Here is an 18,133-nt window from a genome sequence, read left to right on the forward strand (position 1 = left end):
AAAAGGAAGCGTCTGGCTGGCTGGGGAAGGGATGAAGGAGAGGTGAGGTTGCTGATACGGTCGGTCAAGAAGGGCGAGGCGGCGGAGCCGAGGACACGCAGAGGCACACGCCCACGCACGCCGGGCGCCCCGGTTTCACGCTCCCTCCTGACACAGCCCCAGCTACGTTAGCGCTGCCTGCACTCCTCGGCGCACACATCCCTGCATGCGGAGCCGTGCTCGCCCCGTGTGCTGGGGCGGGGTCCACGCAGTGCCTCGTAAACTTTCCACCCTCCCCAAAACCGGATCTGAGCTCGATCTAAGGTGTAGTTGGTGGTGCCTTTCCAGAGGCATCTTTAAATGAGCAAGACTCTGGAAGAGAGTAAATGCTAGAAGTCGACCTGGGCGCAAAGGGAGGGGTCACTCACAAAACCAGCAGCCTTCGCTAGCGGGAAAGCTAGAGGGAGCAACTTCCATCTTGCGGATTTAGGCGGGAACACGGCTTTTCCAGCCCTGGAAGCGCAAAGCGCGGGTTTCCTCCGAAAGCCCATCATTTGGCGCATCCTAGGGCGATGGCCCTCGCTCCACTCTGTCCCCGACCGTTGAATGGTGTCCGCGGGAGGCGCAGCCCTAGCGGGTTAGTGGAGGACCTGGGCCAAGAGGGCTTGGGGATTGGAGCTGGGTAGAACCCCTTCTGGCTGCCCGCCTGTTAGTCCTCTCCGGTTTTAGATGAGTTCACATCTGACAAGGCCTCCTGGCTTTTTCCCAAAAACATGGAGAACTTAAGGAACCGGCTTCAGAAAATTCAGAAAAGTGTAGGTTAAAAGATGAAAACCGGCTGGAATTACAGAGCTGGGTAGTCTTTGACCGGAAGCTGGAAGCCTGGCATCTACAAACTTCCTCCCCTCCGGTACTCCCAGGGCCTTCCGGTGGCCCAGATGCTCCCCTTCACGTCTGCAGTTTTGTATCCCGGGCAGCTCTTCCCTCTTCAACGGGCCCTACTCCAGGCTCCAAAATTACTGCTCAGTACATCCCTCTCCCTCCTCTAAAAGTGTTTTTAAATGTTTTTTAACCCTCACCGGGCATAAGGAGGAAAACTCTGAAACGTATAGGGGAGCTTTGCCCTATGCCCTGGAGTGAGGGAGCTGAGAAAGCAGCAAGGGACACCCAGGGCTGGCTCTCACTGGTTTCCTGTGGTGGATGGGCAGGAATCTCCTCGCAGGACATGCGCGTCTGAGGCCCTTCTGGGACTCGGGCTCACCCGGCCTTCTTCGTAAGGACAGTGCACAACACCAGCCAGACCAGCATTCAGCCTGATGTGGCTGTGGGGCACTCTGACCTTGGGTCTTCTCTTTCCTCCGGTCTGTACAAGCCTATCCCACTACCTCCCTCTCTCTGCCAACCCTAACCCTCAGCCTGAGCTGCCCTTAGAGATGGTAGAGTCCAAGGGTCACACCATTATTTCTTGAGCATCTGCTGTGCGTGAGCCTCCCCTCCACCCCGTGCCAGGATCTGCAGAGGAAACACAATGAACACCAACGAGTCATAGGCAGTTTAGTCTCACCGAACCTCAGTTATCTAGAAAATGAGAATTTTTAAAAAACAAACTTTGTGGAGATTAGATGAGATAGTGTACGCCGAGCAGCTAGTCAAACGCCTGGTTCGTAGACCATTGTTCATAAAATGTCACTCCTCTCCTCTGCGATCCAAAAGAAGAATTGGGAACCCATGACACAGCATAAAACCTAAGTGACAAACAAGCAGGGAGAAAAGGCTATCAGAGAAAAGGGGGTGGAGGGCATAGAGACTACTTGGTAAAGGATCGAAGCTGGGAGATCTTGCAAGAGGCGTCACCGGAGAAGGGAGAGTCAGCAGGTGGGAACGAAAGCCCTCGGTTTCCTGATATATGTTCACAGGCCCTCAGGTACTGCATCCTTCAGACCACCTCCTGGGGCCCATCCCAGCTGCTCCTGAGCTCACCAGCCGAGGAGCCTCCTGCCCACCAAGACTGCCCCTCCCCATCACAGATCCAGGAGTTGCCATGTGCAGGGGCAGGAAAGAGGACGCTTAGTTTAGGCTTTTGGTTTCTTCCCTCTCCCTCATCTCTCTAGGCCTACTTGTCTTGTGGGGTGGATTCCCTGGAGGGCAAGAACAGTAGAGAAACAGGGAAGAAGGACAAGTGGAAGGAGAGAGTATACACGCACTCACACACACACGCACTCACACACACACACACACGCAGTAGCTGACCAGACTCGTGCTGCTCCCAGCTACCTCTCGGAGACCGGCAAGGATTGAACTGAACCATCTGATTCCCAAACTGAACTGAACCATCTGATTCCTTTGGTGGAAGGAAGAAGGCCAAGGGTTCCCTTGCCCCAGAGATAAAGGAACAAAAAGAACCACAGAGCTGGCGAGTAGAGGTGCCACGAGACAACAGCCGACCTAGGGCCTTTCACACTCAGCCAGCCAACACAAACCTACTGGATCTTCCTCTGTCGCCAGCACAGTGCCAGGCTGCAGGGAGTATGTCCTGAGAAGCATGTACAGCTAAACTTAGGTCAGGTACCCATGAAAAGAGTGAGCAGCAACCCCAGGGCTCACTGGGGCCAAGTGAGAAGAAAGAGGACTTAGCGCCACTGGATGTCAGGAGGACTTGCGGGGGAGCCAGGAGCTGAGCTGAACCCCAAAGGATGGTAGAATGTGGCTGAGCACAGAGGAGGGCAGTCGGGGAAGTGGACAGTCCAAGAGTTGGAAGGAACTGGGCGCACAGGTGGGTGGGCCTGGGAATCGAAGATCTGGAAGTCCCAACAAGGATGCACGGTGGACGACAAGCACTGAAGGCTTTGAGCTTGCTCCCCTAGGAGCCACTGAAAGTTTTTGAGCTGGCGAGTGACATGACGAGAATGGTGTTCTAAGAAGATTGATCTGACAGCTCTGTGAAGGATGGAGACAAGGGACCAGTCAGGAGGCAATTGTAACAGTCTCAGCCCGAGGCAATGAGGGTCCGAAGCAGGAGATGGTGGGCATGGATAGAGGAGGTGGCTGTCAGAGACGCTGTAAAGATGAATCAGCAAGACCTTGACAACAGATGCAACAACACAGGGGACTGGGAGGAGGGAAATTGCCTTCCAGTCAGATGGCGGCCGGGCCAGGGTAAAGCGACCAGCCTGGACCTCTCGGGCTTTGTCATTGGAATAAAGTAGCCAACTTTACGGCAAGATACATGTTGCTATTCCTTTAATTCTTATAATAATTCCTTGGGGTAGGTACTATTAATAGCCCCAGGTACAAATGAGAAAACAAGCAAGAAAAGTGATTGAAGTTGCCTGAGGTTATATTTTAAGTGGCAGAACCAGGATTCGGACTCTAGCGGTTGGGATCCAGGGTCCCACCCTGGTAACCTCTGCGTGCTGAATAAATAAGCAAAGTGATGGCTCCCCAGGCCGGAAATTTCATGTCCCGATTCAGAATCTTAAATACTCCCTTTCTCCCTGCCCTGTAAAGTGGCTGTGTGAAGAAATCAAGAGAATTGAACTTTCTTTTTCTCTGTCCCGTGGGCCTTGTCTGGCCTAATCTTTGGAGTTCAAAGTCTAGAGCCCAGATAGGATCCTGTCCAGCATGGCACAGCTGCACAGTGCCCAGCTCATCCATGGGCTTTCCCAGCCCCGTACCAGCCCCTGTCTCCCTCCCAATGGCAGGCTGACCCCTGCCCAACATCTCCTCCCCACACGGCCACTCCAGATCCCTGAGGCCCAGCCCTGCTGGAACGGAGACCAGCAAGGATTGAACTGAACCATCTGATTCCCAAAGAGTGGGCAGAGCTGCCGGGCAGGGTAAGGAGGAAAGAAATGCACACCGCAGCATCCAGGGGCATCGATTTCTCTAACTGATTTCAGTCAGTGTTCTCCTGCTTCGTCATTCTCTTTAGAGGTAGGCACCGAAGAAGGTGGGAATCTGGCTTGACTTGGCCTCTTGCCAGGGCCTCAGAGACCTCTCTGCAGTCCCACCCAGGCCTGGGAGCCCCCAGCTCCAGGGTAGCCCGTTAGAGGAAGTGACTCACAGGATGCAATCAGTACCACGCTGCTAGACCTGGCACCTTGCCGTTTCACAGCTCCCTCATGGCCTGGAACTCTCACCACATCCCTGGGAGGAAGGTCGAGCACAAGTACCTTCCTTCCCAAGTGAACAGACTCAGGCATGAAGCCGGCCTATGGCCTTAAACATGCCCAAGGTCACAGCTCAGCCAGCAAGTGGCAGAACCAAGACAGGAAAGCAGGTCCTCCCACACTTTGGTGTAATACGCTTTCCCCCCAAACACAGAAACCTAGCATCCATCCACCACTACTGCTTTCTCCCTCCTAGGAGATCATGGAGGAGAGAGAGAAAGTACCCAACAATCTTTGACTCTGTCTTTGTTTCATCCAGGACGAGCCTGGGAAGGGCAGTTTCTCAAAATGCTTCTTTCATCAGAAGTCACAGACTTCCTCAGAAAACTGTGAAGCCTCACTCCTCCCCGGTCCCCTTCACAACTCCCCGGTGGCAGCAGGAGCTGGGCTGCTAACGGCCCTTCTGGTGAGCTACTGTCAGCTTAAAATATCCCAGCTCACTGTCAGGCCTCCTCCCCATTGGCCCTGACTACACTGCACTCGCCTGTGTTGGCACCAGCCAGGCCACGCCCCCACGTTGTCCTGGTGCCAGCACTGCACTTGGCAGACCCCAGCTGCCTGGAACAACCCCTCAGCCTCTCTCCTGAGCACCCGCACCCACCCCAGCTCTCAGGCACTGGCGATCTGCCAGGTTACCCAAGGTCAGAGGTAGAATCCAGGGAGAGGGGTGGCGATTGCTTCTGCCAAGCTGTGGGGAGCCAGCTCCTGCTGCCTGGAGTTCCCCAGGAGAGCTCTCAGCCCCAGTGGCTCCCCACAGGGGCCATGTCTTTATTTAGCCAAGCCTGGCAAGGTGGGTGGAGCATCGGAGCTAGGTCTGAGATGGACTGTCGCTTGAAGGGCCCAGCTCAATCGCCAGGGGCTAAAAAGCAGCTCCCAGAGGGCTCTGGACAGAAAATGGGGACCAGAGTGCCCCTCTCTGAACAGACATGCTTTCCCTGGCCAAATGAACACATTTACCTGGCACGCCCACCTCTCTCACCCTGACCTCACGTCCTGGGAACTTCTTTTCCCATCAACCAGATGCACTAGTGCCTTCCCACTCCTCTCTCTCTCTTGCCTGAGTAGGAAATGATGCTTCTCCCAGTGAGAGGGGCAACATTTAACCCAAAGGAATGAATTGCTAACGGTGGAATTTCAATCATATCAGCCCTCGGGCTCTTCGGGTTGGAGGGAACCTTCCAAGACAACGATAACAAATAACCGAGGAGGACAAAGCACTCCACAGCTTACAAAGCTTTTTTCTACAAATTCATCTCCTCTAGGCCTCCCACAAAGCCTCTGAGGTGGGCATTTTTCAGGTGAGAAGACTCAAAGGCATGAAGTGACTTGTCCATTATCACAGAGCCAGTGAGTTGCTGACCTAGGGCTTGAGCCCAGGTATCTTAACTGATTCCAAATTCTCTATTGGTGAGGTGGCCTTTGCTCAAATACTAAAATAAAAATAAAATACTTTTAATTGTAAAAACTAAGACAGTTTCACAGAAACACTATCCGTGACCGGGTGCTTGATTCTCCCGGGGCCTGCATTCCACAGTCCCAGACAGTTGGGATAATTGAGTTCTTCCTTATGCCAGATGAGATTTGCCTCCGCATGACTCCCACGCCCATAAGGATGGGAAGTGTGGGGAGTCTCCCAGGAGTCCCTCAGACTGCACATGCCCATGGGCAGCCAGGTGCCATCAACCTCCCTGGTCGCAGGGCTGTTCTAGTTGTTCGCTTTCAGCAGAGCAGGCAGAGGTTGCAAGCAACAAAGCCATCAGGTGCACTGGCCGCCTCCTAGTCCCCAAACAAGTCACTACTGGGAAGAATTCATCACATCGACAAAGCCCATTCCGGGAAGGGCTGTTCCCAGGGGTCCAGGCAGCTGCTGCCTCCCACTACAAAATGGGTGAGCCCCCTGCTCCCTGGCGGGAAGGGGCTGGCTGGACTAGGGGTTCTGCACTGCTGAGAGCGATGGGAGCTTCGGGATTCTGCAGTCTTCCCAGCCTTAGGGCAGTCCATCTTTCCACATTTTTGCTGTCCAGCTCCGGGGCAACACCCCAGCTGCAAGTGCAGCATTGTGGAAAGAGGCCTGGACAGGGCTCGAGTTCCAGCTGTCACCTGGGCTTGCTGGCAGGTCAGCAAAAAGGTCGAGACCATTGGAGGATAGCACAGTGCATGTAGTCAACCCTCAGTAGGCATTTCCTCCTTAAAAGAAAGAGGAAGGAAGGAGGGAGGCACGGAGGGAGGGAGGGAGGGAGGGAAGAAAGGAAAAAAGGAAGGAAGGACTTATGTAGTATTGGAATCTCTGTCGTCGGCTCTGTGCTCCATCCTAACTCCCCAGTTCATCTTCCACCCAATTCGCCCCATGGAATGAGCCAACAATATGAACTTGGGGTCTAGCATCAGTTCTGCCCCCAGCCATGCATGTCATCTTAGTTCCTCTGAGTTAATAATCCCCACCCTGCCTGCCTCACACAGGAGAAGGAAGATCAATGAGACACTGAAGATGACAGTGCTTGGAAATGTCTGAGACACTCTGCAGATGCAAAAAGCACTCATGGTGTTTGGGGGCAGCCCACACGCCATGGTGATTCTGGGCCGCCTTCCTACCTGCTTCAGGAACAGGCGGTCCCCGCCCAGTGCATGGCTTGGGACAGCTCTTGCTGCTCCAGCGACTCAAGCTCCACAGTAACGAGGAGCGTTCCTATTCCACGGATGGGAGAACCGAAGCCTCCAGAGCTCAGCATGCATCATATTCTGCTGAACATGCCCATTTTCTCATCCGTGTGCCTCACCCATCTTAAAACTCTGTACAGACAGGTTCCTCGTCATCTCCATCCCTGCATCAGCAGAAGCTCGCACATCATTAAGTGCGCAGTAAGTGCTTGTTGAATGGATGAATGAACAAATGATGCCTCCTACTGGACACAACCTTAGCACAAGGAGTCAAGCCAGAATCACTGACCTGGTTCAAAGCACACACCCCTGCTACGGACTCACTAGGATGTCACCGACCCACATATAAATGCTTCTCTTTCCTCTCATTCTCCTCTCCTTAGGAAAAGTGATTAACCTGACCAGAGGATTTTTTTTTTTTGCCATTTAAGTTCTTTTAATTCAAACTACATTGGCTTAGGCTCTTCACTTTAAAGTCTATTTCTATAAAGACTTAGTACACTAACAGAAGTCGGGCGCGTTAGAATTCTCCATCGACACAAGGAAATGCCTCTCTCCTACCTGTTAGTGTGCGATCCCCATGCCAGACTCTCTGGTCCAATGACACCAGAAAGTTTTTAGTCTGAAGAAACAAAGCGGCTGCAACCTCGGTTGTCCTTGAGCCGGACACCCCTGAAAGGAGTGTTTGAGGGCACAGACCCCAGAGAACCAATGCCAGTGTCTGGAGCACAAGTTCCCCAACAAAAGGTTTCTGAACAAAGTGGCAGAGCTGGTCTCATGCCTCCCACAGGTGGTCAGTGCCTCCTACCTCTGGCCCCCTGTGTCCCCACTGCAGGGTGCACGGTGGCAGTGGGTAGGGGAGCCTCTATTTTCCAACCTCACCTTTCACCAAACTGACCTGCTCGCTCATTTCCTCTCAGCCAGCTGTCACCCTGGAAGGCAGTCTGATAAACCAAGTGATAATCTATGTATTTTAAGAGTTGCCAATGCATTGTATTTTCCAGAACTAGCAACTAATGATGGTTTCTTTTCTTTTTTTCCTTTCCTTTTTTTTTTTTTTTTTTTGGCAATAATTCCCGATAAATCAATCACTGGATTCTTCAATATCTTGTTGGTACTCCTCTCTGACACGCATGCATTTTAAAGAAATATGAACAGAGAGCCGTGACTACAGTGTGAGGTAGTGGCTCTCTAGTCATAGAAGTCAGGCACAGGAGAAAGGGGTTCAGATGAGATCCCAGATGGAGAATCTGTGGCATTCACGTGCCACTCCCCTCCCCCCGCTCTGGCAGAGGCTGTTAATTGATGGCAGCTAAGCCTTCTCAGTGCCAAGCTCCAGGCAGCCATAACCAGTCACTTGGGGTGGGCACACAGGTCCGTCTAATCTATTTGCAGGTGCCGGCTGATGACTTCCGAATGCCCCTGAGTTTTGAGATCTGGGGTTCTGGGAGATGACTGGGAGGCTGCTTTCTCTACCCTTCAGATCACACTATAGGCTGACCTGAGCTCCCCAGCCATGCTCGGAGTGTCCAGTGAGGGTGTCCAATAGACTTTTCAAGAGAGAGAGAGACATTCTCACTCCCCAAAGGAGGACAGTGAAGGGGTCTGTTGGAGGAGACCTATTGGGCCAAGAAAAAGGATCAGCCTCCATTGGCATCTGATGACTAATTAGAACAAATGTCTGCTCTGGTCAGTCCTCAGGACAGGGCATTTCTTCCCGCGGTGCTGCTCACAGCCCTCGCTGGACCACTGCCCCAGATGCTCCATCCATCTGCTTGTGGATAAGACTCAGGCCACCAGAGGATGAGAAAGGTCCTCCCCTCAGCCCCTTTCCACTCCCCCACCTGTCCACCTCCCCACCTCCCAGCCAATGGCGAGCCAGGTAAGACAATGAGCCAGCCACACACAATATCATAATGGCAGCAAACCTAACCCCTGCGTCTCCACAGAGGCAGGAGATAGAAGCCACGTGAACCCCAGGGGGTGCGGCTGGAGGGCAGGCGGTGGAGTGTCTGCACATCATCTACACACCACACACCTGGTCTCAGCCTTCAGAATTCAGGTTAGAGTGTTCTTTCTTACCTCCTTCACTGACTTCCTCCTTCCCATTTGCTCAAGAGGGCACTGTACTGAGACTTACTACACTCCAGGCTCTTTCCTGCTGCTGAGGGTGTGGCAGACAAGGCCCTCCCCCCAGGGAGCATCCCTCCCAGTCCTCTCCTCAATATACTGCCTCTGTCCAACCAGGCCCTTCTCCACTGTGATGCCACATGGGGCTCCTTTTTGGCTTTGGAAGCAAGAAGTGCACATGTAACAGGAAGCTCTGACACAGCGCCTTGGCAATACAATCTCATTCGATCCCCAAAACTGCCTGTGCCGCAGCAGGCCAGAACTGTTGGCCAGGATGGTGGGGCTCACTCCTGGCCCTGCCACGTACTAGCTGTGTGACTGTGAGTAGGTCCTTTAACCTCGATGTGCCTCAACATAAGGACAAGAGGGCTGGCCTGCCCACCTCACACAATTGGTGGCTCATTCAGCCATCATTAAAGCACCTGCTGCTATAGACATAGACACACAAAATCAACAAACACCGTCTCTGTCTTAAATAAGATGATACTGAAGAGTTTCCGGCCTGGTTGGGGGAGGCAGATGTCTAAACAAATAAACGCAACCAAGTTCGGAAGCTACGGCGGAAGAATTGGGGTATAATGGGCAGAGGGACTGATTGAAAAAATGGATATGGGTAGAAATGGGAATTTTAGAAAAGTCATCACATAAAGAAGTAACAGTGAGCTCTTAGCAGCAGGCATTCCCATGTAGCTAATTGTTCTGAGAACCAGAAAGGATGATAGGTGTGAACCTGCTCTACAAAAACTGTGGAAAGCTGTATAGTACAAGGCATTAATTTTATTATTCATGTAACATGTCAGTTCTCGGTCAACTAAAATGGGTTGTATTTGTTAGGCTAGGCTATGCTACAGCAAAAAAACAACTCCAGAGTCTCTAGGGTTACACCACAGACGTTTTATTTCTTCTTTAGGCAATAAGTTCAGTGTAGGTTCACAGGGGGCTCTGCTCCACACAGCCTCTCAGGATCCAGGCTGACGGATGCACTATCGCCTTCCGTCTCCTGGAACATGAGGTCTCCTCAGTCCCTGAGGCAGGAGGAGAGAGAGCTGGCCAGAGTGAGATGTGTCACTTACCCACAATCTATTGGCTGGAACCAACTATGTGGTCCTGTCTCACAACATCGGGACTGGCGGATGTGGGGAAAGAGATGGGATGTCTGGTGGGCATCGACGTCCTTATTGCAGAAGCCAAAGAAAAACTCTCTGCGTCCTGCAAAACCTGGGTATTTGGCCAATTAGAGAGTTCTTTAGAGAACTGTGTATTTGGCCCCTCAGGCCCAGGCAAACTGTGAGGGAAAGGAATGGATCGACATTCTTCCTAACTCCAAAGTGACTAAGAACTAAGGAACAACCACAAGAGTCAGCTTATTTCTGTGACTCAAATGTGTCCAGAGTTAAAACAACAGTAATCATAGCTAACATTAATTGAGCACTAACTATGTGCTAAGTCTATATCACCTGTATTGCTTCATTTAAGCCTAACCATAACCCAAGGAGATAAATGGTATTGTTAGACATAGTTGATCTATGAAGATAATAAAGAAGTCCAAGGTTCTTCATACTCTTCAATGAGGAAATTGAATGCAGAGCTACCTTGTCTCCAAACACCATTCAGTTTACTGCCAACCTATACCACCCGGTAGCAGAACAAATTGCGCACACACACACACACACACACACACACACACACACACACACACACAATTTGCAGTACAGTACCAAGATCTGGATTCTCAGGGTTTCCTTAAACTGTAAAACAGGATGAATAAAAATACCTATCTCATGGGATTGTTGAAAGAATCAAAAGATCATCTCTTAATTATCTTATAGAAAAGAGTTTTGTCAGCTATTAACATCTCTGCTGTTACATGACAAAAAAAAAAAGAATATAGCTGTGGATCAGACATCCCCTAAGGACAAGGCATGGGTCTGAAAGAGATCATACCTAAGGAGTCCTGCTGACACACCTGAAACAGCCCCAGCCAACTACAATTAGACGTAGGCCTTCCTCTGGTTCGTACTCCCTTTGGCAACTCTGCCACTGTCTTATATTTGTTTATTTTCCCTGCAGAGGTTTTTGTAGTATTTCTCTTAAGTGGGACAGCTACATCAATAAGTTCCATTGCACCACAAGTGTGATTGAAGAGCCAAGTGTCTGGCTTACTGGCAGGGGCTTCTGGTCCAACGCACAAGGTGCTCTCTGTCTCCCTCTCTCTCTCTCTCTGTCTCTCTCTCTCTCTCTGTCTCTCTCTGTCTCTCTCTCTCTGTCTCTCTCTGTCTCTCTCTCTCTCTCTCTCTCTCTCTCTCCCTCTTTCGGGTGTACTTACACAGGCATGGATTCACACACACACTCCCCTCCACCACTACAGTCTGGCCCCTTCTGCCCTCCCAACCCTTTTCCCCTTCTCTGGCCTTCAACTTCATTCTGCTCCAGGACCCATGATCCAGCCTGCAGTCCACACATCCATCTCCCAAGGCACCCACCACAGGTCTTACCCTTCCCCAATCCAGAGTTTCACTCAAGTCATTGGTAGGACTATCCTCCTACCATCTCTGCCTGTCAAAATGCTCCCAGATACACACAAAAATGTCAACCACAGTTATCTCTGGCTGATGAGATTACAGATTATCTCCTTCTTTCCAATTTTCTCTATTTGGAGATTTGGGTGGATAAGCACATGTTATATTTATAATCAGAAAACACAATGAAGTCATGCTTCAAGCCCCGGCCCTCCTGCAAGGCTTCCCTCACTCCAGTTTATAGCTATCCTTCTCCTCTGCAATTCTGTAGCTCTTGGCTCTGTCATACATCACTTTGTGCTCTAGTTAGTTTACTGTATGTGAATGTCTGATATCCACACCCAAATTGTAAGCACCAAGAGAGCAGGCACACATTATACATGTCTCCCTACCACGCCTAGCCCTTTGCTTATATTAGGGCTCTAGGCACGTACTAAGTTGTGAGTGAGCTGACCGATGACGGGGTTCCAGGGACAGCCCTTGAATACCTTACATTAGCCTGATAAGTGGAATTATAGGAAGTTAGATTGGAGGGGCCTGGGAATTTACACAACCCAATGACCTCCATTTATATGCACTGTTTCTGGGATTTAATTTGCCCGCGAATAGGATTTTATTACTACCACCCCATGAACAGACAAACTAAGGCCTAGAGAGGTAAAGCGATTTGGCCCAAGAATCCAGAACCCATGTGTTCTGTCGCCTGGCCCATGCCTTACCCACTGAACCACAGCTGCCACTCCAAGACCTTATTTATAGCCATTTCTCCCCCACCCCAGTCAGCAGCTGGACACGGCTTGCCAGGTTAATAATTTGTTCATTAGGTGCCTAATGAATTACTTGTTAATTGCTAACTTGATGAACAGCCAGCAGTCCCCATCTGCCTAGAGAAATGGCAGCAAATAACGACGGAAGGGCCAGCCAAGCCCCAGCCACTGGGGAGCAGGAGCTTTTGGCCTGAGGAGGTAGTGGCACTGGCTCCCAGGAAGAAGCCTGTCTTGGCCAGTCACCAGAGCACTGAGAGGTCCCCAGGGAGTGCTACATTCCAGGTAAACCAGCACAGACAAGGCACCTCTGGATGGACCTATAAGTTCCCCAGAAATGTCCTCAGCACCCTAGATCTGCATGCCCCGCAATCTTTCAAGCCCCCTCTCCACAAAACCTCCCCTGTTGACTTTTCTTTTTAAATTTTCACTGAGCTTCCACAACTCAAAGTCAACCTGACTCAACTTAAACTTCACACATACACATAATGATATGCTGTCATTATGTGTCATTATTTGCTCTGAATGATAGTCTTGTCTCCCCATCTTGAAGGCAGCTACAGTATCTCTATTGGACTGTAAGCTTCCTGAGAGCAGAAACCACATCTTTCTTGATCTTTGTATCTCTGTACCACACACTGCCCAACTCAATAAGTATTTATTAAAAGAGTGAATAATTCACACTTTCTTTTATGAATCTGTATTAATCTGCTCAGGCTGCCAGAACAAAATCTCAGACTCAGGTGACCTCAACAACTAAAATTTACATTCGCACAGTTCTAGAAGCTGAAGTTCAAGATCAAGGGGTCAGCAGGTTTGGTGTCTCCTGAGGCCTCTGTCCTTGGCTTGCAGTTAACTGCTCTGTCACTGCGTCCTAACGTGGTCTTTCCTTTACATGTGTATGTCCAAGGTCTCTTTGGTGTCCAAATTTCTTCTTCTTCTAAGGACATCCTTATAAGACTGGGTCTTATGGCCTCATTTTAACTTAATTACCTGTTTCAAGACCTTATCTCTAAAAGCAGTCACATTCTGAGACACTGAGAGTTAGGACTTCAACATAGGAATTTAGCTCATAACAACTTCTCACCCCACAATGCCCACCTCAGTGCTGGGCGCATATTAAATCTTCAATGCATGCCCCAGAGTTGACAGGCATTCTGTTTTCTCCAGGGGAAGGGCTCATCTATGTGGCCTGGGTTCCCAGTCCTGCACAGGTCCCTGAAAAATTCCAGGGTAGAGTGTTTAAGGCAACCCCTCCTGGTCATGTCAGCTCCCAAATCCTAATAGCTCTGTTATTTTCTAAACCACTTTAGAGCAGCACTGAACAGAGATGATGGTGTGCCACATTTGCATAGTAATTTTTCTTATCAGAACACGTTCTCAGTTTATCTTTCCAGTATTATTGTGAGGAAGAGGAAGGTTACAATGTCCATCTTATGGACAATGAATTAAAATGAATTAATTAATTAAATTTCCCAAGTCAAGCTAAGCCCAGTGTGTGGCTTTCACTCCCAGGTCCCTTACTTGTGAGCCTCTGTGGGATGGGAGCCGGTCATTTTCTTTGTGTCTGAGCGCTCAGCCCAGGCCGGGCATGGAGCAAAAACTCGGGAGGTTTGGCACTATTGACAATGGGGACAGAGGTAGGGCCTTGACCCAGAGCAGCAAGAGGCTGAAGAGTCAGAACTGACCACCACCACCATCCCACATCCATCCCAAGCGCTCCCAGGTCAAACCAGCCCAAGAGCCAAGTAGACAGCCAGCTTCAGTGTCTAAGAGTCCCACGCCAGCCTGCTTTTCAGTTAAAGCCCTGAAGGCCAAGGTTAAACTGAAAATGAGTCTGGGAAATAATATATCTATTAACACGTTTGCACTGCTCTCGGTGACGATAAGGAAAATGTGTTTACAGTACAGTTGTGAAATGATTTCACATATTATTTATTTTTATCCCTTTATATTGCAGGTATTTTTAGCAGCTACCTCGAATCCATTGTGGATTGAAGCAGAGTATGAATTTTAAAATTACATTATCCCATTTCACCCTCAGAATGATGCTTCACTGGCTAAGGTGGATAAGGATAGTATACCCATTTGGAAGATGCGTAAAGCAAAGCAGAGAGAGGTCAAGTATTTGCTCAAAGTCTTCCAAGGAGTTGGTTGATGAACTGGTCTTTTCTCGGAGTCCCTGGGTTGGCATGGGAGGAACCACAAAGAACTGTACCAGGAGAGGTCCCTTCTGAGGGCAGAAGGAAAAGAGAAAGTCTCACTAGCAGTTGCCAGATGGGTCTTCCTGGCAGATACAGGATTTTTGAACAATTTGTACCTGAATGATTTCAGTTGAGGTGTAGACTCCGCAGCCCCCACAGGCCCTACCACACCCTCCTACGTCAATCCTCTGCCGTCCACGTTATGTTGCTGTCTGGACGCTAAAGGCTTTTGAAGTTGCAACCCCGTTTTGGTCTGTGAACTGCAGCCTAATGGATGTCGAGGACTGGAGACATCTTTAGGTATGAGACAGGGCTCAGGAAGGGGAGTGGGAGGACACCAAACGCAAACTTCATACACCCCTCATCCAGCAACGCAATTCTGCCAAGGCAGACAGGCCCTGCAGTCGGTGATGAGACCTGGGCCTTGAACGCCAGTTTCTGCTTCTCTTACAGTCCGAGCCTAAGTGGACCACATTTTTATCCTCCCTGATCATCCTCCAACACATGGCGTGAGATAGGCACAAGATTAACAAAGCAGGGTCTTTTTCCAGCTCAGCTCAACAAGGAGAACTTGTGAGCCCCACAGGCTCCATAAAGGCCAAATACAAAAGGCACATAGCAACCCTACCCAACCAGTACCTCTGCCACCGCCCAGCTGTCTTTCACCTCCAATAAACACAGGTGCTGCAAACCCAAACAGGCCTCTGCTGCCTACCATCCATAACCCTGGACCCTGGGTGTGGAAACCACCCGACCAGCAACATACAGTCCTTCTCCATCCCTCCTCACCAGTAGGTCTGCCTCTAGCCAGGGTGTGGTCAGCTTCCCACCCTCTCCTCACTTCCGTAACTGGTCTTGAGCCTTATCGCTTTGTCACATACTGATGTCTCTAATCTCTTCGAGTCCTTCCCCTCCCCCAGGCAGTCTTTCTTGGGTGTTTGCTGCCAACGCAGATCAAAATCTGACCGTGGTGCCAGTTCCTTGGCACACTGAGGATAGAAAAAAAAAAAAAATGGGCTCCAGGAGAACAAGAGCATGGCAGTTCCCACAGGCTGTCCTAACAGCTAGTTTTCTGCAGAAATGAATGCAGATCCACCCTCCTCCCCTTACTCCTAGGGCCCTCATTGCAAAGTCTGGCTTAGCTTTGTTTTCCTAAACTTAAAAAATAGTAATTATAGATTCGCAGGAAGTTTACAAAATAGTAGAGATTGGTCTCATAGACCCTTCACGCAGCTAACGCAAATGGTTACAATTTACAGTAACAAAACCAGGGAATTGGCAAGGTACAATGTGCACATATAGTTCTGTGCCATTTTCTCCCAGGTGTAACTGCCACTGTAATCAAGATATAGAACTGTCCCATTGCCACAAAGTTCCCCTCCTCCTACTCCTCCCTGTCAAACATCTCCTCTCCCCAACTCCAGCCCATCACTAATCTGTTTTCTGTCTCCATAAGTGTGGCATCTCCAGTCTTTTCCTCCACTGAGCTAATGGCCATTGAGAAGCACCTCAGAGACAGGGCGGACTCCAGCTGAGAAGAGGACCGACAGATCAGGCAGGTCTGGGACAAAAGTGGCCCAAGGCATAAGGAGCCCAGCCTCACCTGGATTCAGACAACCCACATACCTAGAGCCTGTGTGCCACAAACCAGTCCTCACTTGCCTGCGTGGAGCCTGCCTGCCAGATCTCTCCTATCTCATTCTGCCTCCATTCTTCTTGCTGGCCTGCACAGGGTCCCTCACCTGCATGGTCCATTTCCCTGGTGAGGACTGTAAAGCAGCTGCTCTCTGCTGCCCCCATCAGGCAGTCTGCTGCTCAAAGTGTCCCGGCCGCCAGATTTTAATTTGAAATTCTCCCAAGTCATGCTTCCCGTGTTGTACCTACATAATTCATTTTTATTACCTAAATATAGGGCTCAATATTTGCTCCTGTTAAATTTCATCTTGTTTGTTTCAGACATCATCTCAGCTTATCAGGATGTTTTCAAACCCTCAGCTATCTCTCTGGACCTCAATTATCTCCTCTAACTGTCATCTAAAAATTTAATAATCCCGCTCTCTGTGTCTTCACCCACGTCATAGATGAAATCGTTGAACAAGATTTAGGACCGAATTCTAAGGCATAATACTAGGACCCCCCTCCCCCTTCTAGATGGAAATTTGAGATTTAAGCGATACCCTTTCCAAGACAATTGCTCTGCAGCCGGAAGTCCATCAAGCGCACTATCCCCTGGGCGTCAGTGTTTTTGTGTTTGTTTTCACTTATTCGCAAGGCTGCCATGAGTGTTTACACTGCCAGCTCGAGGACTGACTAACCCAAGAGACTAGGCCTCACCACCCTCTAACTCCCATTTCCTTTCATATCCATGTTACAATAGCTTTGAGTCCCAAGGACTTTTTCTCAGATATTCCCAAGAATACCCAGGATTATATATACTTGTCTAAAAGTCGGCCCTCCTGGAAGTTACCTTGCTGTGACCTGTAGAGAAAGTGGAACTCAGAGGCCAGCTCTGCTCACTGGCCTGGCCGTAGACATCTGCCTGATTTCCGGGGCCGTGATGGCTTTCTGAGGCGGGAGGGAGCACACGATGCCTGCCCAGGACCCACCTTGTGCACTTGTAATTGGAAGTACGCAGCTTCTCCCCAGAGATCTTTGTTATACCTGGGCCACTGTGGGCTCCAGAGCTGCCCGCCACCCTCGGTCTTGCACTGGGTCCTGGAGGCCTGGTGCCCCTTCTCTGCTGCTGAGTTCCCATCCGTAAGGCCATGTCGTTCTTCCCTGTCTGCTAGCCTCAGCTGCAGCCACCAATATATCAGCGTGGGCATGAGGGTCCATTCTCCGTCTCTGTGGTGACCCCTCTGCTCCTATGTACGTCCAGGATAAAAATACAGACATAAGGCATTATGAGCACTGGGGACTGGGTACAGACATTCAGACGTGCACGTACATGGGAAACCTTGGAAGGACAGCTTCTCGCCCACCTATCCATTCCTGCCACGGAGCAGAAGCTCCCAGCCACACTGAGTATCAGTCTAACAGCTGTCAAAAGGGGAGCAGACGGTGGGTTGATCAGCTTCGTTCTAGGTGAACTCATGCTGGCTTCTAGCAATCACCTTTCTTTTCTAAGAACTCATAGATCATCAGTTTCAGTCATCTGTTTTGGAATTTTGCCAAAAATCAACATTGAAATAACTGAATAATCATTTCCAGAATCAGGAAAGGTTCCAGGCTGTCTGGAGCTGATGAATATGTAAGATCCTTAAGTGGAAGCCAGGCTCTTCCAAACCCTGCTAGCTGTTCCTTCCCGTCTCGCTCAGCATCACGATCACACACATTCACATGTACACACGCACGCATGTACTCACACACATACACACATGCATGCATCCACATACATGCGTACGTGCACACACACATTCATGCATGCACGCAAGCATATAAGGCACCCCCAACTACTCAGAGAACCCCTCAGCTCTCTAACGTGGACATGCCATCTAGCACAGACACCCTAAGTCAACAACCCTGATTCTTCCCTTGTCTTTTCTTCTTTTCACCTCATTAAGAATTGCTCTGTCCTCTCTCTCCACGCCCCTACACCTCCCCCGGGGATAACAGACATCTTCCTGTCTCTGTAATTGTGACTGTGGCTGAGTCCCATGTGATCGCAGGGAAAGGGGAGCCAGGCCCATTGGAAGGTGCTTGGTGGGCTC

The sequence above is a fragment of the Pteropus alecto genome, unplaced genomic scaffold (genome assembly GCF_000325575.1).
Source record: "Pteropus alecto unplaced genomic scaffold, ASM32557v1 scaffold160, whole genome shotgun sequence".
Classification (NCBI taxonomy): Eukaryota; Metazoa; Chordata; class Mammalia; order Chiroptera; family Pteropodidae; genus Pteropus; species Pteropus alecto.